This window comes from Vicugna pacos, chromosome 4 (genome assembly GCF_048564905.1).
Source record: "Vicugna pacos chromosome 4, VicPac4, whole genome shotgun sequence".
Classification (NCBI taxonomy): Eukaryota; Metazoa; Chordata; class Mammalia; order Artiodactyla; family Camelidae; genus Vicugna; species Vicugna pacos.
Genome location: NC_132990.1, coordinates 36904098 through 36925344, shown reverse-complemented (window position 1 = coordinate 36925344; position 21247 = coordinate 36904098). Strand labels below are relative to the sequence as shown.

Genomic DNA, 21247 nt, shown 5'->3' with positions numbered 1-21247 from the left:
TTAATAAAATTAATCAGTAGGAGATAACTGCCACCTAGGATACCAGAAAAGGAGAATTTACTACAGAGTTAGTGACAGATTATAATACGTCCAAAGGAAGGCTGTGTCATTGATAAAGGAGTCAGCAAACAAGCCAAAAAAAAAAAAGAAGCAGATCAGCAAAATAATGTTTTGTCCACGTATATTCAAAAAACTCAAGAATTACAGATACGAGGAAGATCTTGACGTGTGATACAGTGCTATTGCATCAGGCTCAAAGGAATGTTCTCTTAAAAAAATAATAAAAGGAGCATTCAACGTGCCTCATTAAGGATCGCTTTGGAATGAGTCATTTGACTTCTGTTTGGCTCGATCTGGGGAATTGAGGACAACTACAGGTGGTTCTATGTAGGGTACTTACTCATTCCGATAGCTAGAAAAGGTTACCTCCAAAAAGAAATGAATAATGTGGCAATCAATTTACACATCTGAACAGTGGGTGTTTGTTTAGGGTGAATCCCTTAATGAACAGTCCTGAGTCAGAAACTAAGAATATCCAGTTGCTGTCTGAGGGCCAAGCCCTCGATCATGATGACTCAAATAAGGCGGTTTCAAACGTGTAAAATTCAAAGACTACATTAGAATTAAGGAATGGTAAAGATAGAAACCACATGCTTTGCACGTATTCTCCAAATTGTATGTCCGGAACAAACACCCTCATCAAATGCAGTGTTCCTTCCCGCTGAGCCCAGACTCAGCCTAGGGATCCTCCCTAACTTGACCCTCGAAGCAGCCCACCCATCAGCTGGCCGTGGCATGACATGTGAAACTCATTTGCTGTCCCTGGCAAAAGGTCCTCTTGGCTCTAAATTTCTGTTGTTTGGGGACAAAGTTCCAGGTGAAGGTAGGCTCAGTCTCGAGGGGCTACTTGCAGAATCACAATTTGGTCATCACAACATGTTTTCCATAGCTGTCACTAAACACTGACCCATCCAGTCTCTCCTAGGGTCGGTCACTCTATGCCTCTTGCACCCTCTACATACACACACACACACACACACACACACACACACACTTCCTTTTACTTTCAAGACAAGAGCAAAGTAGTCATCAGCATCATCACCATCATGCTGCCTCAGGATTCCATTCTAAAGCATCTCTAAAATTCCCCAAAGAAATATCTAATGTACTTCTAATAAAATCTACCTTTCACAGATGGGAAGAGAATCTACCTAAATCAAATGTTTCAACAGTGGCAGCATGCACATTTTGGGGTGGATGAGTCTTTATTGTGGAGGAGGTGGGGTGCTGTCTTGTCCTTTGTAGAATGCTGGGCAGCATCCCTGGCCTCTACCAGGTAGATACCAGTACCACTCTACCAGGGGCTGGAACAACCAAAAGTGTGCCCAGACATTGCCAAATGTCTTTTGGGGGCAATTCCTGCCACTACAACCCCTCCCTTGAGAACTATTGATCATAGCAATTCTCTCAGGAAGATGGGACTATGGATGCTTTCTCCCTCCTTATTTTTCTGAATGTATAGTGTTTATATGATAAAAATAAGCTAGTGACTTTCTACTTCTTAAAAAGAAGTATCATCAGCTACACAGATACTTCAGCTTGATCCCTGAGTGTCAAATGTGTGGCTTGTTCAGCTTAAAAATTGAATTCAGTCTGTAAAAGTACTGTCTACCATGCAGATGCCTTCAGTTAAACTTCTCAATGTGTGAAAGACACAAGACGGACTTCAGAGAAGAAAGTCAGGATTGAGCTCTCTTAACCATTCAGGAAAAAAATATCTAAACCCTTCTTCAAAGTGGTAAATCAGTGTGGCTTTAGAAAGAGATGTGAAGCAAAAACTGCTGTTTGAAGAAGAGTATTTACCTGAAACATAGCCTGTATATACACTTCAGTCAGACAAATACTTGCCTTGTAGGGGAAAAAAAACATACAGCGCAATTTACTTCATCTTAAAGAACTGCTACATTTAAGGACCATGTAAAATTTTTTCAAAATCAGAAAATTAAAATACCTGAATGAAAAAAACGGGATCTAGACACACTCATTACTTCATCTTCTTGACTGTCAGACCAGGAATTTTCTTAGAGAATTATTACTAGGAACTTCATTAATATTTTAATTCAGCCTGGGAAGACCATATCTGCCAGGAAGAAACAAGTTCTCATTTGTTGCGACAACACAAATTTGGAATCCAGGCTGAACCTGAACTTAAAATGGTGTTTAACTTTACCCATAAAAAGGCAATGTGCTTAGAAAATGAATATGATAAACAAGATAAAATGTATACATTGCTTTGGGAGGCAATGTTATTTAAAATGCTAATAAGAACTAAACAAATAAATGGGAGGCTGACCAGAAAAAAATAAAGAAATAAGTTCTCAATGAACTCAATATCTATTACCCTCATGACAACGGATGACATCTAGGCCCCCAAAACACACACAAAGCATCTTTTGGTCTTCTATGCTTACCCGGGCTGCTGCCAAAGGTTCACGTGTCTTCTGCTCTCAGGTAGAAGTTCTCTTTTGTTAAGTGGGGTGATACCAACCGCTGCTTCCAGAATAGCCATGTATTTCTTGTACCTCATCTTGTCCCCTCTCAGTCTAAGGTCATGTAAACTTTGGTACCGTTCAGCTGAAGCAGACGAAGTAATCTTTGCAATACTACAAGCTGCTCTGCTTTTCGATGCTCTGTGTATCCCTAGCCAGAGCTATTAGACTCTACCATGGAGGGGTAAGGCCTGGGGGCAAGGCTGAGGCCAAATCACAAATAAATAAAGTCCCGTTCAGATTTCCCTGCAAAGTCAGTATTATATAAGGCTAGAGAATTTTGAATAAAGCACTCATGAAAATGATTTGCAGGACGACTGTGATTCTAAACACGGCGATCTAACGTACACTCCCCAATTAATCCGCACATAAATCTTTGAGGCCACTAATCCTTCAAGTACTAATGGCGCACAAGGTGATTTATCCCAAGGTCTGGTAATAATTGGTCCAAAAAGCCTGCGTGCCTCTGGATGAACTAAAACCAGAAGCAGATCTGCTCTTTCTATAAATACCTCTCTCTAAAAGGCTGTGCTAACGTTGGAAAGGGAGTTCCTCTTGTCATTTAAGAATGCATTTCTAAATGCTATAAAACTCTTCACTTGAGTCAATAGCAAAGCAAAGATTAATTAACAGAGAAAAAAACTCTGGCTTTAAAAAAATATATCTTTTTAAAATACCTCTAAAACCCAACATGGGTTAGCTCTGCTAGCATGGAAATACACTGTTTGGAGATGTTCAGAATCTAACTTCTCTCCCTTTTCATATGTGTCTCCTCTCAGCTTTAAGGACTTTTCCATGGGGCAAAGGTGTATGGTCCATCACAGTGGCCCACCTAATGGGTCATGGTGCCCATGACCCAGACTGGGTGGACCAGTCTTCCCTGGGATGAAAACACGACATTCAGAGAGAAATGCCCTCTCTCCACTAGAGTTGGTAACCAGGGCTGATAGGAAGTTAAGAGCTGTTGGCAATCATGGTGGAGAGGGCTCACACCTACATGCTGAGAAAAACAGTCCCGGGGAAATGTGAAGCTATCATTTGAGTTTCTGGATCCAGCTATGCCCCAGATAACTGTCATCCTGGGAGATTCCAGCTACACTTCTACTACAGTGAATACATTGATTTTTGTGAAATTTACTTTCAGCTGAGGTTTTGTCCCTCTGACAGACTTCTGACTTATACACTCCCCTGACCAGCTTCTTCAAGCTTGCTTTTTTTTTCTATCGAATGCTATAGGGCTTGGGCTGCTACTTGTCTAAACAAATTCATAGAGAGGAGGAAAGTAAAGCAGAAGAGAGTTGTCATGGAATAATTCTGACCAACCTAGATATTCACGGTGAATACATGTCCCAGCCCTCTCACATCCCCCAAATCTTGAACTCTTCCTCTACGGTCTTTCTCGTTCCTTAATAGCAAGTTTATTATTTCCTTTTCTTCTTTTTTTAACCTAAGGGACTGAAATCAGTGGTCTCCAAAGTAGGGTGCATATACCAACAATCTTTGGGGTGTGGGAAGAAAATGATAAACCATCTATTTCCTTTTTTTCTTTCATCCTTTAAAACTTTAGTTTGAGTGTTTATGGTATTAAATATTCCTAATGTTTCCTTTAGGAACTAATAATGTTTTAAGTGTCATTAAAGTGTATCATTTACAGAGTAATACACTCATATATATTGTAGGATATGCTTAAAAATCTGAAGAGGTGTGTGAGCAAAAACCTTTCAGTGTGGGTAACTTAACCCTTCAACTGCTCTCTAAGCCTCAGTTTCCCTCTCTATGAGATGAGAAGCCTAAACAGATGACTGCTAGGTTATCTTCCCACTACAGCAACGGACTAAAAGATCCCACTTCACTTGGCCCGATTACGTAATTACAGTCGGTCTTCCACATCCACAGATTACTATCCAGAGAGAAAACCAAACTTGGATCGAAAATATTGGGGGAGAAGGATATCAGACAGCTCCAAAAAACAAAACTTGAATTTGCCTAGATCTGGCAACTATTTACATGGCATTTGAATTGACAACTATTTACATGGCATTTACACTATATTAGATATTATAAGTAATGTAGAGATGATTTGAAGTATACAGGGAGATATGCATAGGTTGTATGCAAACACTATGCTGTTTTATATAAGGGACTTGAGCATCTCTGGATGTTGGTAACCCTGGGGGTCCTTGAACCAATCTCCTGTGGATACCGTAATACAATCCGACCACAAGTAAGTGAAAACAAGGGACAAACCATTCGGTCTTGGAATATTTCATTTCCATAGCATTCATGAATATTACTCCCACTGGTTGTTCTACAAACAATTAGTACCAGTTAGTCACAGGAATTCTTTTATAGGCTGAACTTGGTTGGCTACAGCTGCCACGGCTGAAAAAAGCTCCAATACAGCCCTCACTTAATCATACAGGACGATGTAATTATACTTACACAACACTCTTTGTTCTAACAAGTTGTATTTCTAATGACATGTGATAAAAATTACTACACAACCCTCTCAAACAAGAAAAATATCTGAGTTACCAACGACAAAAAAATCAAGTTAAGATTGTTACCCATTGGAAGCTGTTTTACTCTACTGAAAGTGACACACTATTTTGTAAATGGCATGTTTTAAAGTTTCATTTTCTATAGGAATTTCTGATGCAGTTAACGTAACAACTCTTACAAAGTGGTTCTTATCTATGATGATCTCATACAAAATTAAAACTGAGTCTTTCATTAGGAAAAGAATTCTGCTCTAGCAAGTAATTAGAATTTGCTTTTCTTCTGCAAATGAGATTTCAGCTTTCTAATTTATTCATCTTTTAAAACTGTCATCTTTATAAGAATGCCTTCATAATAGTATATGAGAACAAAAGCACAGAAAAAATATATTTAGCCAGAATATCCCATATAGATATGTAATTATAGAAAATTTTCTTTTTAATTCTAAAAATTCTTTCGAAATATTCATTTACTTGGTTAGTTCCCACCGAGTTCTAGAAATTCTTTTCAACTACAACTATCTGATTAAAAATCATTTACTTAGAAAAATTTTTAATGTACATGATCCAAAAAAACTTGTAAGTCAGGATGCTCAAGTTCTCTTTCCGAATGATTAAACGTGAACAGAAAAATTCACAGATCAGAATGACGTTCCCTTTGGTCAGATCCTTTCTACTTTATGTCTACTGGTGGAAAACAGTGGTCATCCTTCTTCACTGGGTATTTTAACTGTTCCTGGCCTTTGGAAGTATAAAAAATGGAAATGAACTAATACCCCAAACAGGCTGTTACACAGGGTGTGGCCTGCTTTTCAGGGAGCTGAAAAAAGTCTTAAAGTAGAAGAGCCAGGGAAACAGCTTCTCTTCTCCCCCCAGTTCCACTACAAAGAAACCCTGTGACTTTATGCATCGTTTCATCCCCCCAATATCTTCATATAGAATACATATTTACATATTTGTTACTCAGATAAGGCACTAAAACACTGTAACAAAAATTATGTGATGTAAAAGAATTAACAAAGAGTTCAAGATTAGTTGTGGCTCTTCCAGATTTGCTTCCCTCAGCCCAAACTAGCCTTCTCTCTTCATAGCCATCCTCAGAATGCACCTGCTACTAGGTTTAAACTATTATCTTCGACTGGAGGTCACCAAATCTGTTCTTTTCAACCAGATCCTCTCACCCAACCCACTATCTACCTGAAAGAACCCACTGCCCAGTCCCCAGCAGCAGCTGCTTCCTGCCTTTTTCTGTGTCTTGCATCTTCCTCCTGGTTCTCCTGGCCTGAGACCTTGAAGCTACCCTCACCCACTACTGGGGTGCCCCAAGTCATACTAACCCTGTGACACAAGGAAAGAGAGCTGAGTTTAAACGGGAAGACTTGATTTGAATCCCACCTCTGCTGTTTACTGCCATGTGGGCTTGAACAAGTTACCTGACCCTTCTGAACCTATTTCATTATCCGTAACACCAGGTGAGAAGTGCTGAGATACAGCAGTCTGCTGCCAGTGGTCGGAGAGGGTAGTTCACATATCCCACATTCCATTTTAGCTTTAAAAACTAAATCAGAGGTACAAACTTCCTGCTGTAAAATAAATGAGTCAAGGGTATGAAGTGTACAGCATGGGGAATACAGTTAAGAATTACACATATTTTTGTATGATGACATATCATAACTCGATTTATCATGGTGATCATTTTGAAATGTACAGAAACAGCAAATCACTATGTTGTATACCAGGAACTAGCACAGCATTGCACAATTATACTTGAAAAACAAACATACACGCCTGACTAGGATATTGTGCTGTACACCAGAACTTGACACACTGTACAACTCACTATACTTCAATAAACTAACAAACTCAGAGAAAAAGAGAGCAGATATGCGGTTACCAGAGGGTGAAGGTGAGGGGAGGGGGAACTGGATGAAGGCAGTCATAAGGCACAAACTTCCAGTTACAAGATAAGTAAGTACTAGGGACATAATGTACAGCTTGATAAATATAATTAACACTGCTGTATGTTATAAATGAAAGTTAAGAGAGTAAATTCTAAGTCCTCATCACATAAAATTTTTTTCTTTGATTTTGTATCTATATGAGGTGACGGACAGTCACTAAGCTGATTTTGATAATCATTTCATGATGCATATAAGTCAAATCATTATGCTTAGATCTTAAACATATATATATATAATGCTGTGTATCAATTATATCTCAACAAAACTGGAGGAAAAAAAGAAATAAGCAGAGAAAAAATTTTAAAAAGTTATTACACGTAAAGCACCTAGTGCATATAATGTCCAGCATATAATGTATGTCACCCAAGTGTGTTATTTTTTCCCTGCTAATTAGTTATGTCTTCATTTTTTCCAGAAAGTTCTCCTTGATTGAACCCCCTAGACTGGGCTAGGTACTCCTTTTTCTGCCTTCTCAAATAGTTTCTGCTTAATCTATCCAAACAGGAACCACGATGAATTTAAATTACGTGTTTAAGCATGTGGAAAGGATAGGGTGGGTCCTCCAGGCCATGGAAGATTAATTAAAGGAAAGGAGTCCTGGGCAGCATGGAGGGGGTCTGAGCTCCACGCTGATCCAGGACTGCCCCCAGCCCTCTCTAGTGGTGGTTTGCCTGGGTGTCGAACACAGGCTTGGTTCCGGGCAGAGCCCTGTTTAGTGCTGTGGCCGAGCTGGCTGCAGTCTCAGTGTGGGGCCCCCTGGAGGACCTGCCCCATAGCCGTATGTTTGGTGAACCCAAGAGACACTTCAGAGTTCAAGGCAGAAGAACCTGACAACATGAGACCCTGTCTTGCTCTCCCAGGACATCTGTGGGAGATGGTGAAGCCAGGATAGCTGCTATGTTAACACTTCTCTTGGTTCCAGGTAGAGTTTCTTTTTTATTTCTCTCTCTCTCTTTTTTTTTCCTTTAGGTTTTTTTTTTTTTTAAATTGGTATTCACTTCAAAAACTTGAATCCACAGACTTAAGCAGTATAACCAGAAAGTTACAGGTAAACACAGATTATACATGCAAATTTCTGTTCACAAAGGTCACACGTGCAAGTGTATGAATTAGAAGCCTCAGGCAGAATATCTTATTCTGACTATTATTAGTACGTGAGGGCGGTCGTAACAAAGTACCATAGACTGGTGTCTTAAACAACAGTTTTATTATTTCACAGTTCTGGGGGCTAGAAGTCCAAGATCAAAGTGTTGACAAGGTTGGTTCCTTCTGAGGGCCATGAGGCAGGGCTCTCTACTTGGCTTTGAGATGGCATCTTCTCTGTATGTCTTTATATCATCCTCACTCTGCAAGCGTCTACATCCAAATTTCCTCTTCTTAGAAGGACACAAGTGATACTAGATTAGGTCCCACCCTAGTGACCAATTTTTCTTGATTACTTCTATGAAGAACTTCTCTCCAAATAAGGTCACATTTTGACGTACTGGGGGTTAGGGCTTCAATATATGAATGTCAGAGGGGGGATATAATTCAATCCATTATTTGAAAAAAAAAAAAAAAAGAAAGCTCTCAGCAGGTCTTCCCCTGTGATGAAAAAAGATGAAAGTCCAGAAGTAGCAGTTGGCCTAGACACATCTGGCCTGTGATGTGTCTTGTATGTTTAAAGCAAACCAACTGGGAAAAGAAAATCCTCCACGTTCAAGATGAGCCACCTGCTGATACTGTGATGATGATCTGTTCTCTGGAAGCTGAATCCATCAAAATGCAAGAGGAAGAAGCTAAATCCCGGGTAGCTACTATGAGCTCCTGAGAAAGAGTAGACATCTCCAGCACCGTAGGGCTTGTGTGGGCAGTCACAGTAAGTGTCTGGTGGGACGCTCACTCAAGATCAGTTTTTTCTTAGAGAAGACAACTGGGTGAGAAGTTGGAGTCAGGGGATGCAGACAAGGCTGATGACCAGGCAAGAAGATCCAGGAGGAAACTGACTAATGTTCCAAAACCAAGCATGCATCTCACCACCCAAGATGGAAAAAAAAAAAAACAACACTGCGGAAGAAGAGAACAGAGAAGCAGACCCAAAGGCCATCTTGATGATGTCAGATTGAGCAAGCCCCGAGTAAAGTGCAGTCCAAAACCTTCAGGAGAGTGGAACTGAGATGACGCAACTCTGTCACAAGAAAGAAATGCAGCCTATTGGCATATCCCCTGTTGAGGCAGAGCAGGAGGAAGAAAGGGCTGACGCAAATGGCAAGCTGAGCTGTGACTGAGGACCTGGAGACCCACCAAAAGACATTCCTAGACCCTGAGGAAAAGCTGCAATGACCCTCTCTTCTTTGGAAAGCTGAATTCTGCCCTTTGAAAAAAGAGCTTATGATCATTGGCAGAGAGCATAGGAGGCTGGACAAAACCTCCCCATCTCAAGACGGAAGGGTGCAACCCTGAGACAAAAAATAACCAAAAGATACAAACTACTTTATACAGAACAGATAAACAACAAGGTCCTACTGTATAGCACAGGGAACTACATTCAATAATTTGTAATAACCTATAGTGAAAAAGAATATGAAAAAAAAAGACATGCTCTTCCTTCTCCTTCTCCAGGAATCCCCCACCACCATCACTAAGCTGGCTCCCCTCCTTGTCTTCCTCCTCAGGGGCTGGGTTTTTCCCTGGACACCCCCATCCAAACAGGAGTGAGTTACCTCCTGGTTGACTGAGCATCCACATGACCCTAATAGTCAAGATCCTGAAACAACGGACAAGTTTTTAAGTCATTTTGTTTTAAATTTTCCTAGAAAATATTCCCAAATTATCTATATTTATTCTTAGTTAAAAAAACCTTTTTTACATAAATGGTTCTATTTTTTCTCAAATTGTATCTTGATAGTATGTAAGATTTTAGGGTACCTGTTACCATCAGTTATTATCATTACATTGTAAACTCTAGTAAAAACAAACAGTAAATTTAATTTGATGAGCCAGCTCACTAGTCCCTAAACAATATCTATTTTTCGTGAGCATTTCAGCCACCGGACATATCTGAAATAACAAAACACTTCTCTCTGACAATGGTTCTATGTACCACAGTTACAAAAGAATGATGAAACAAAGTTCCTTGTCGGTCTCAATACATTTCAATTGACTTCAAAAATCACAGCTCTGTCTCTCCCAGCATCAGTGACGGCCTAGAAAGTGCATACAGTGTATACATCCTTATATTGCCAGCATCTCTCCTCTTTCAGGAATCAGCATATGATAGATACTCAATAACATTTTACTTCCTAATTAAGAGGCAGTTGGGTATCATGGTTAAAATCCTGCTCTGTAAACCAGCCTGGGTTTAGATCCCAGATTCACATTTAATTAGCTGTGTGGCCTGGGCAAGTCTCTACACCTCTCCAGGGCCTTAGTTTCCTCATCTGTAAATGGGGATAATAGTGGCACCTAGCTGTTAAGGTTATGTGAAAATTAAATTTAATAAATATATGCAAATCAGTTAGTGCCTGAACCATCCAAGGTGCTAAGTGCTAGCCATGATTATTATTCACTCAGACAATATTTATTGGCTCAGATTATTATGGACTTTTTTTGGTCCTTCCCAAATGCATCAATTGAAGCCCTAATCCCTAGTATGATGGTAACTGGAGTGAGGTGTTGGGGAGGGAAATTGGGTTTAGATTAGGTCATGAAGGTAGGATCCTCATGATGGGGTAAGGGCCCTCCTAAGAAGAGGAAGAGAGAGAGAGAAGGCTCTCTCTCCATGCACACACACCTAGGAAGGGCCATGTGCACACACAGTGAAGCGGCCCTCTGAAGCCAGGAAGATGGCCCTCACCCTGAACCATGCTGGCACCCAGATCTCAGGCTCCCAGCCTTCACAAATGTGAGAAACAAATGTCTGATGTTTAAGCCACCCAGGCCGAGGTATCTTGTTATGGAAGCCTGAGCAGACTAAGGTTGTAGATCCAGTCCAGACAGGTATTTCAGCTCACTGGGTGTCACTTCCTCAATCAACCCTGCTCTCCTCAACCCCAGTTTTCTGTGCTCCCGTATGGACCATTTCAACCTTCCCAGTGTCCACTTAGATCTCCTTACGGTCCTGCCCTTTGGCAGCTGAAGTGCTGATAGGTAACCTTTGATCTGCCAATCCATCCTCATCTGGAGGACTCCTGGCTCTCCTGGTGTGGCTCCCTGCCTGACCAGTCCGTCCAGCCTCCAACACCACCCACACTCCAGAAAATAATGCACACAGCCCAGGGCATCAACACTGGGCCTCCCCTTTCTCCCTGTTCCAGTTCCCTTTGCACCTGCTGATGAGCCAGACTCTGTTTTCCTCCTGTCACTTCTCTAATTATATGTTTACCTATCACTATCTCTCTCCCCCCTCTAGACTGTAAGCTCTGCTCTGAGGGCAGATACCTATTTTTCTGACATTGAAGCCATTTCCTGTTGGGTTTTCTAGGTCCACCCCAACATTCATTCATTCATTTACTCCCGGGACAAGCACAGAGCTGCTTCCTATCCAACACTCTGATTGACAGTGGGCATACAAATAATGAGAAACCATCCTTGCCCTCAAGAACCACCCAGTCTAATGGGGCAACAGGTAACTGCAACCCAGCCTGCTGTAGCAGGGATGTGAGTGGCTGTGGAACAGGCACGGGACAAAGCAGAGAGGGGACAATCCTGTCCGAGGTGCTTGGTTTGGGAAAGTCTTCACAGAGATGGTACTTTAATTAAGTCTTAATAGTATGAATAGACATTCCTTAGGCTGATGCAAGGGTTTGAGGCATCCCAGGTGGAAGGAAAAGTATCCCCAAGAGCCAGAAAAGCCTAAAAGCAAAGTGTGTTCTCAGACCAGTAAGTACGGCAAGCTGTCAGGAAGGCAGCCTGCAGTGCACCTGTGAGCCTCGGGCTAGAGATGCCTTGACCTGAGGCTCTGCACAGAGCAGGTAAGGCAGATGCCACCCGCTCCAGCTAACATGCCCTCCCCCTTGCCTAGATGTGGCTGAACCATTACTTAGCAAACACGTCCCCTGTGCCAGCCACTGAGATAAGGGCTCACCGTGTATTACCTTGTTTTATTCTCACAGTGACCTTGAGAGGTGGATGTAAAGTCTCTGTTTTCAGATGAAGAAACTCAGGTGCCAAATGACTAAGTAACTTTCGTGGGGCCACACCAGTAATACGTTGTGAGGCTGTAATTCCCAGGTTGGTCTGATGACGAAATGTATACCTTCTGACACCCATTAAGCCTGGGTAGGTGCTCTGGGGCCCTTGGGATGTCCCCATCATAAAGACATGGAACTGCCTCTTTACTGGTTTGTCTCCCTCTAGAGCGTGGATCTCAGGAGGGCAGAGACTTTGCAATGTTCACCACTGTATCCCTAGTGCCTGGCACAGGGCCAGGCAGAGAAGAGGCATCAATAGCACATGCAAAGAATGAATGCATGCATGAATGAACAAGGTTCTGAACTCTTTGCCAAAGTGCACTCTCACCCTTCCCAGTGCCTGAAGGGAAGGAATCCCAAGTACCATCCTGCAGCCAAGATCTGAGTGTAAAACCCAAGTTCATGTCTGCCCTCTCCCACTTTGGTCAGAGGGAGGAAAACTCCTGCACTCCTCTGAAGCTGCACGGACAGAATCTTCCCCCAGGTGCAGGGGCTGCCACCACCATCTTCACCTTCCATCCTCATCCCTATCTGTGCACAAAAGCATTAGCATCCTTTGAGAGGTCTGCTTACAAGGTTGGCCCCTGGCTGGCGTCTGGGAAGGTGGATTTGGGGAAGGTTCCACCATTCCCAGGACTGATAAGAGTTGCTTACTGTCCCTAAATTGATTGCACAAAAAATGTAGCTTAGGCTAAACACCTGCTTTCCTACTGAGAGTCTGAACTTTTGGTCCATGCTATGCAGAGGATGCCAGTGTAATAAATTACCAGAGAAAACCCTGGACACTGAGTCTTTAATGAAGCTCCCTGGTTGGCAACACTTCATACACGTCGTCTGCTGGAGTTAAGGATGTCCTACGTGACTCCACTGGGAGAAGACACTTGGAGGTTTGTGCCTGATTTCCTCAGATTTCGATCTGTGTGCCTTTTCCCTTGGCTGATTTTGCTTTGCGTCCTTTCACTGTAATAGTCACAGAGGTAAGTATAGGCTAAACCTGTAGGTCCTCCTAGCAAGCTGTTGAAACTAGAGGTGGCCTTAGGGATCCTAAGACACCATCTCTCCCAGAAGCACGACTGAAAAATACTTCCTGTCTAGTACTGATCATTAACCAGAGGACTGCATACCCAGGGCCCACAGGGGCCAGGCAGGAATGTAAAATTGTGCAAGTGGTTGAGTGGAATGGAGGTGAGTCGAATGCAGGCAGCGGCCACTCAGCTCCTGAACCCCCTAGCAAGTCACAGGCAGAGCTGGGCATAGACCACACACACTGATCCTAAACTCTCTCCCTCTGCTGATGACAGGTGCCCCCAGGTAGTAACACAGAACACCTCGGGGCAGGCTGTGGCCTTGTTCCAAAGCCCAAGAGAAATGCTTTGCATCCTCAGAGACGAAGAGGATTCCTTTCAAGTAAAATACGAAATAAAATTAGGAGATGTTTGTTTAAGTCCGAGACACTGCAAGGAGGGTGGGACACAGCTCAACTTCACAGGACTCAACAGCAGTGGGCCACTGCCCTCCTTGGATTTCTTTTCTGTAGCAGAACTTTCTGACCTTCACAACACAGATTGTCAGCACCCACCTCAGAATCAGCTTATACCAAATTATGCTAAGGAGACTAGACACCCGGTGGCACAGATTTTTAAGCCATTATGCTGAGCAGGCAAAGGTGTGAAGGGAGGAAGACAAACTTGAAGGCCACTACTTGCATGAAGGGCTCCTGCTCTGGCTTACAAAGCTCCTAGGTTCTAGGCTGACTATGATTAACAGTAACAGGCAAGAGGGAAAGGGGCCAGTCATGACTCCAGGACTAGCCGGAAGGACTTAAAGGGGCCCCTAATCTTGTGAAGGAAAGTTCACACTTGGCCCCATGGCCCCCAGCAGCACATCCCACTACCTGGTAATGCTGGCCTTCCTGGGAGTGGTGGAAAGGCGTGTCCTCACTCCCCTGTTTACATGGAGTTAGGGGGCCTCACTTGCCTTTGCCTCCTCAGAACCTTCTGCCCACCCCTCTCCCATCCCAGAGGTTTCTCTTCCAGCCACCCTCTCCCCGTACATCTCGGATCCCAGCACCTGTCTATGCCCTGCCTCAGTCACATCCACTTCCCTACCTCCACCAAGGTCCTGTATGCACAGGATGCCCGAGCCCTCCTCTGGCCTCTTCTTTTCCCTGACTCTTGCTCCAGTCCCACACTTCCCAGTGCCTCCAATCCACTGGTTCTCAAAATGTGGTTCCCAGACCAGCAGCATCAGCATCAGCATCACCTGTACACTTATGAGAGATGCAGATTCTCAGGCCCCACCACAGATCAACCGAAAAAGAAACCAAACTGAAGGGGTCAGCAATGTGTGTTTTAACAAGCCTCCAGGTGATCCAGATACAGCCCACTGTGTGAGGACCACACACTCCACTTGCTTTTTCCAAATGCCAATACGTATTTTAAAAATTCATGATTGCCTTGTAACTGGAGAACATGAAGACGATTCTCCATATAGCTAGAGAGAAAGAACACTGCCATGCAGCTCAGGAAAGAAAGAACGGAAATGTGCAAACTCATGCCAAAATGTTTATCAGTCCACACTCCTATTGGAAATACATAAAGATAAAATCAAGGTACCCTAATAAAATATATAAACTATTTATTAATATGATTTATAAACTATATTACTGTATATTTTAATAAGTAGAATGAATAGATGCTAACCAACACAATAGCAAACAATGTTAGTTCAGGTGTTTAAAATATCAGCCATCAGCCCAAGTGCCTTCTTTAGTGTGTTATTAACATCTGAGAGGCACATGATTTTTTAGTCGGCAATAAATCAGCATATAGAATAACATCTTTGCCTACCTTCATGAATCTATGCATTAATTCTTTTTTGCAGGGGGTGGTGGTGGTGATCAGATTTCTTTGTTTTTATTGGAGGTACTGGGACTGAACCCAGGACCTCATGCATGCCAGGCATGCACTCTACCACTGAGCTATACCCTGCCCTCCCTTGCATTAATTCTTCACTCAAATCCTTTGGAACAGCAGGTACTACATGTACTAGGCCCTAAGGCAAGTAAAAAGATGAGCCAAAACCGAAATACATTTTAAAATAGCAAAGGGCTCAATTTACATTCTCAGTATTCTTCTAAATCATTGAAACTAGAGAATCTATTCAAAACTGATTTCCTGTTGCTCTCACTAATTCTCCTTTGGAAACGGATTTTTTAAAAGTCCAGAAAGAATGGTTTAATAAATAAGCTCATGAAAAGATGTTCAACATCATTAGCCATCAGAGAAGTGTGAATCAAAACTGCTTCACAGCAACTAGGATGGCTAAAATAAAGAAGACTGATGAGGATGTGGAGAAATTCAAACTCTCACACAGTGCTGATGGGATTGTAAACTGGTGCAGCCACCTTGGAAACACTCTGGCAGCTCCTGAAAACATTAAATATAGGGTTTACATTTGTTTTCCACTTGTAAGTATGTACCCAAAAGAAATGAAAACATATGTCCACATAAAAACTTGTACATGGATGTTCATAACAGCATTATTCATAACAAGCAAAAAAGTAGAAACAATCCAGTGGGGAGGAAATAGCTCAAATGGCAGAGCACATGCTTCGCATGCATGAGGTCCTGGGTTCAATCCCCAGTACTTCCTCTAAATAAATAAATAAGTAAACCTAATTATCTCCCCTACAAAGTTTAAAAAAAAAAAAGCCTATTAGAAACAATCCAAGTGTCCATTAACAGATGGGTGGATAAACAAAATGTGGTATACACTTACAATGATAATTATTTGGCAATAATTTTACAATGTAGCTAAACCTTGAAAACATTGTGCTAAATGAAAGAAGCTAGAAATCCAGGACCACGTATTGTATAATTCCATGTCCAGAATAGGCAAATCTATAGACAGAAAGTAGATTAGTGGTTGCTTAGGGTGGGGCAGGTAGGGGCTGAGAAGGTACCAGCTAAGGGGTGAAAGGGGTTCAAGAAGGGGTTCTTTTTAGGGCAATAAAATGTCCTAAAATTGACTGTGGTGATGATTGCACAACTCTATGAATATACTCAAAACCAATGAACTGTACACTTTACAGGTGAATTGTATGGCATGTGAATTATCAATAAAATTGCTTTTTTTTAAATGGCCTACAGCTAGAGGAGAATTACAAACAAACTCAGTTAACTAAAAAGTGTTGGGCACCTTGAATGTGCGGCTTCTTCTGTCTCCTTTGCATTGTAAATTCCTCCCAAATAAAGATAAGAGGTTTCTGTGATCATTTTACAGCTTACAAGCACTTTTATAAATAAGTTTCTTTTGAGTCCTTACTATAATCATAGAGGGAGATAATTATTCCCCTAACTTTATATTTGGGGACATGGCAGCTCCGAGTTTATGAGGTTTACTCCCACTCAGTCAGCTGGTCAGGCTAAGTGTCGGTTATTCTGCACCTGAATCCTGTGCCCTTTCTTCCACACTGTGCAGCGTCTTGCGGTGCTGCATAGATACCATACACAGAGCTGGTACTGCTGACTGATCGCAATAAGAATGCCCATGACTTGATTTTTCTGGGAGCTGGACTAGCTATGCTAATGCTGCATTTAAGCTAAGTATAATCTACCGATCACTCATCAGAGGTCTTGTGGTACCATGGAAAGAACCCTTTGCTTTTGGAATTTATTTCTGTTTTGGCTCATCTTTTTATTTACTTCAAGGCCTCAAGCATGTGGTGCCTGATGTTCCAAGAGATCTGAATGAAGAATTAATCAATACATAGATTCTTGGAAGTGAAGGAGAGTTAGTAGGCAGAGGATTATTATTTTACATGGAAGGACCATGGAAAGAACCACAGTCTACAGTAGGAAGACCTAGGTTGGCTTCAGTTTTCTCATCTGTAAAATGAGAAAAAAAGAAATAGCTCTCTCGAGGTCATTGTAAGAATTTAATGAGAACATACTACGAAAATACCTGATTCAAAATAGGCACTCAACAAATGCTTATTGTTGCTGAACCAAATAGTCTAAAGCCTTGATCTCTCTTAGAGAGACAAGTGGGTTCTCCTAGACATTCAGAATTCTAAACCTCAGATCTCAAGAATGAGACCAACATCAAAAGGTGATGCTGGTCTTCAACATCAAACCTGAAACAATGACCACCTAATTTTAAGGAAGAAGTCATTATTAATTTTATTTCTTGTTTAATATAAAATTGCATTGTCTTGTACTTTCAGATTAATTTTTCAATATCTTAGTTTGCATGTGTGTGTGTTTACTCCAGTGACTCCCAACCTAATTATACATCGGGATCACCCAAGGGGTTGCTAAACCTACAGATTCCAACGCAGAGAGCCTCAGTAGGTCTGAAGCAGTTGGAGAGCCTCCATTTTTACTAAACTCCCCAAGTGATTCTCCAGGCATCACTGAATTACTGATAAATTCTTTCACTAAACACTTTCTAAGGAATTTTTTCTCTTGGGTGGATTACAACATAGCATTTGTTCACCAAATAAACACTGAACTACATTGCTGTTTCAGAAGAGAACATAGTGGAGGAGGGGAAGCCTTCTCTTTGCCTTCCTAGAGTTTTACTGAAGTAACATTCTGAAATTCTGTGAATACAAGAATCTCCTGAAAAGGGAGAATTTTCTGCCTATTTGAATGATCAAATCTTGCCTATTTGAATTATCTTCATTCAACATTTCAAAGGGACTTTTCAATCAAAGGAAGCTATAAGTTCCTTCCTATAAGTTGACAGCCTCATTGTAATGAAAGTCATAATACAAGAAAAGTAAAGCATCTTAGAGAAAAAAGAAACTGGGAAAATTGTGAAGGGTCTGCCACTGTTCAGCTATTTATTAAATCTTCCCAATATCTCTGATCACTTATGTATTCTGAACCACATTCTTGATCTATAACAATGACTTTGTTAGATCATGAATGAAACCATTTTTATTAGCTTGCCAATTCACATTTCTGTCCTCACTGAAAAGCAAGTCCTCAAACCACAACCTGGACAATTCTAAGCAGATGCAAGTAGATGACTTTCATTATTACAAAACTTTTCTTAATTATACAAATGTTTTTACAACTAGAAATAATGTCATCGGACCATTAGAGTCACTTAACATTAAAGCAGAAACAAAACAGTGGTATTTTAGAAAATTATTTCAAATCTTTCTGAAGTCTTGCTATGATCTCTCTCTCCCTCTCTCTCTCTCTCTATATATATATATATATGCCAAGCAACAACTCTTTGTCTTAAGGTTTATTCCAACTACTTTCAAAAAGTTTGAGTCAGTTTAAAAAAAAAAAAAAACCTAAACCTAATGTAAACAGGACACCTAAAATAAAGCCAGTTAAAAGAAGTGCTGAGATAGATTTTACCAGGCATCTACACTCATTTAATTAGTGAAGTTTGAGCCCTGGGGAGCTCCATTTCTTTCCAATCAATTCTCTATTAAAAGAAAGCACATGCACTGTAAAGAACCTGGAGTGGGGTTGGGGAATAGCTCAGGGGTAGAGCATGTGCTTAGCATGCACGAGGTCCTGGGTTCAGTCCCAGTTTTTACTGAAGAAAAAAAAAAGTGAAGAAGAGAAAAAAAGAACCTGTAGTTACCAGGTCACCAGGCCACTGACCCAGGAATTTCCAAGTGTTTACTCAAATTCTACGAACATGATTTTACTTTACTTCCCAATTCAACCTTTTCTGTACCCTACACACACAAAAAAAATGTCATTAACAGTATCCAGAAGCTCCAGGGCTGGAAAGAGGGGGGAATAGGGTCTCAGTTAATAGGTACAGAGATTCTGTTTGGGATGATGAAAAAGTTCTGGAAAAGGACAGTGGTGACGGTTGCACAACATTGTAAAAGTACTTAATGCTACTGAATCGTTTACTTTAAAATGGTCAAAAAATGGCAAAGTTTATGTTACGTGTATTTTATCATAATAACAATAAAAGTATATAAGTCTCTAGAAACAAAACACTCACAGGCCAGTGTGCTAGCCACAGGTCCAAGTCTTCCTCAGGGAGCTTACCACCCTGGGATGGAAGGGCTGCAATCCAGGGGGCCGTGGTGTGTTCCGCCGGGTCTGGCAAGGTGAAGGTTCAAACGTCCGGCTGTCAGGTATGTGGGGAAACATAGTGTAAATCACTTCTTTAAACTGGACAAGAAACTCACCCCAACATACCCTATGCCAGTGCTTCTCAAAATGTCAATCTGCAAAGACCCCCATGGGGTTCTTGGTTCAGCAGGTTTGCCTGGGCCCTGAGAGCCTGTATATTTAACAGGCCCCAGGTGAAGCCGCTGTTGCTGGTCCGTGGGTTTTACTCGAAGCAGCAAGGCTCCAGAGCGCTTCAAAGACAGTTACCCTGTCAACCTAAGAAGCCTCTAGAACCACGGTCTCCTCACCAGGAAACACAGAGGGCTGATCACACCTTTCAAGAGAACTGGCTAAGGACTTAGCTGCCATCCACCGTCTGTAAACATGCGTTGAGCAACTTGGACTAGCAGGCCCGGCTGAAAGGGGGCCTCCCAAGCGTTCCCACCCACCTCCGGGACGCGGAAACAGCCACCCACCTAAAGGATAGTTAACAGAGAGCCAGTTTCGCAGAAAACCCTCATGCAGACTTCAAAATAGTCTTGAAAATACTCTTCTCAAGCTCGAAGAATGCCTGGAATTCAGTGGCCTTTATCCAACAGAAAGATGTCCAACTCAGTTTTGATTGAGTTCCCTACAGAAGAACCTTGCGATGCAGCCCGTGAAGACTGACAACGCCCAGCACGTTAACAAGCTCGGCCCCTCCCTTACAAATGGGTCCGAAAGTGGGGAGGGAAAAAAAAGTTGTGGAACGTCGCCGCGCTGAGGGCACAGACCCCCGCTCTCGGGCTGCGCGCGCTGACGAGCACCTGCGGGCCCGTCCGCGCGCCCAGGTGAGCGGAGTTCTCAGGCTCCCGGGCCGAGGTCCCGCGGGAGGCAGCTCACGCAGCCCCACGCACTCTCAATTACCCAGAGCCCCCCTCGGCCGCGCAAATCCAAGACGCCAGCTCCTGTCCGCTCCAGACACTGCGAGCGCTGACGGCGCCAACAGAAACTCAGAGGCCCTTTTAATCTGGTTAAAGAGAAGCTCAGCAGAAAGTGAAACAGTTCCCACCCCTGGAGGGAGAAGGCTCCAGGCCAGGTAGGAAAAAGGTGGCTCTCAGACACCTGTAGCTGCCCCACTAGCGCGCTCGCACTCACTTCCAGGCGCTTCCCCAAGGGAAACCCTGTGACGCGCTGTTATCCCCTGAGGGGATGGGGAGGTAAGCGTCAGTTAAGCATCCTCAGAAAGGAAAAAAAAAGAATCACTGCCCAATAAAGTACGCCCCAAATCCACGGGGTGGTGGGGAAGCATCAACTCGAATTTCCTCGCGCTGCCCCCCACCTCCGCCCCAACGACGGATTCAGGGAGCAAAGCGTCCCGCCACGCCTCGCAAAGCCCTCCCCCGCCAAAGTCGCGACCTGAGGAAGGTGTCCCGGCGCCGCCCGAGCGCGGCTGCTGTGCGTGGGGCGGCTCTTCTCCCGCCTCGCGGCGGGCAGCGCCCGGACGCCCGCGGGCGCCTGGTGGCCGGGAGGGAGAGGGAGGAGGGTACTCGCCTGGAGGCCGGTGGCGGCCGCAGTCGGCGGAGTCGGGCGCAGGGCGAGGACGGCTCTGGCGGGCGCTTGGGTGCCTCTGACGCGGCGCGGGTTGCTGGGTGGGTGTCCCCCGCGCTCCTGGAGCGCGTCGCCGGCGGCGCCTCACGGAGCTGGAGTGCTGGAGGCGGCCCCGGGAATGGGCGGGGGCGAGTGGCCTCGGCCGCTGCTCCTGTGTATTATTGTGACTCAAGCTATTTCCTGTTTGGGGTTTGGGAGAAAGGAAAAAAAAAAACCGAGGATGGGGGCAGGGGGATTGGGGCGGCAGTGAGCCAGAGAGCTGCGGCCTGGAGGGGACTAGAGTGGGCAGCAGCTGTCGCCTGCCTCCTTTGAGCCCCCGAGAGTGCTAAGCGCGCGCGAACCCCGCTAGAGAAACGGAGCTTATTGCGGCGCTACTTT

At 43.2% G+C, this 21247-nt stretch overlaps 1 protein-coding gene across 3 annotated transcripts in view; it reads right to left on the bottom strand.

Annotated features, from left to right (window-relative positions):
• TJP2 (tight junction protein 2) overlaps positions 1-20993 on the bottom strand; it is a 111044-nt gene extending 90051 nt beyond the window's left edge. For 2 of the 3 annotated variants that reach the window (XM_072959558.1, XM_072959559.1), the window contains exons 1-2: positions 20813-20968; positions 19167-19295 (exon numbers count right to left, since the gene is read on the bottom strand). The gene's annotated coding sequence lies outside the window, so the exon portion shown is untranslated. Of the gene's footprint in view, positions 1-19166; positions 19296-20812 lie in introns of all 3 variants that reach the window. The other variant, XM_072959560.1, reaches the window with a different exon arrangement.
• Positions 20994-21247: the final 254 nt, after the last annotated feature.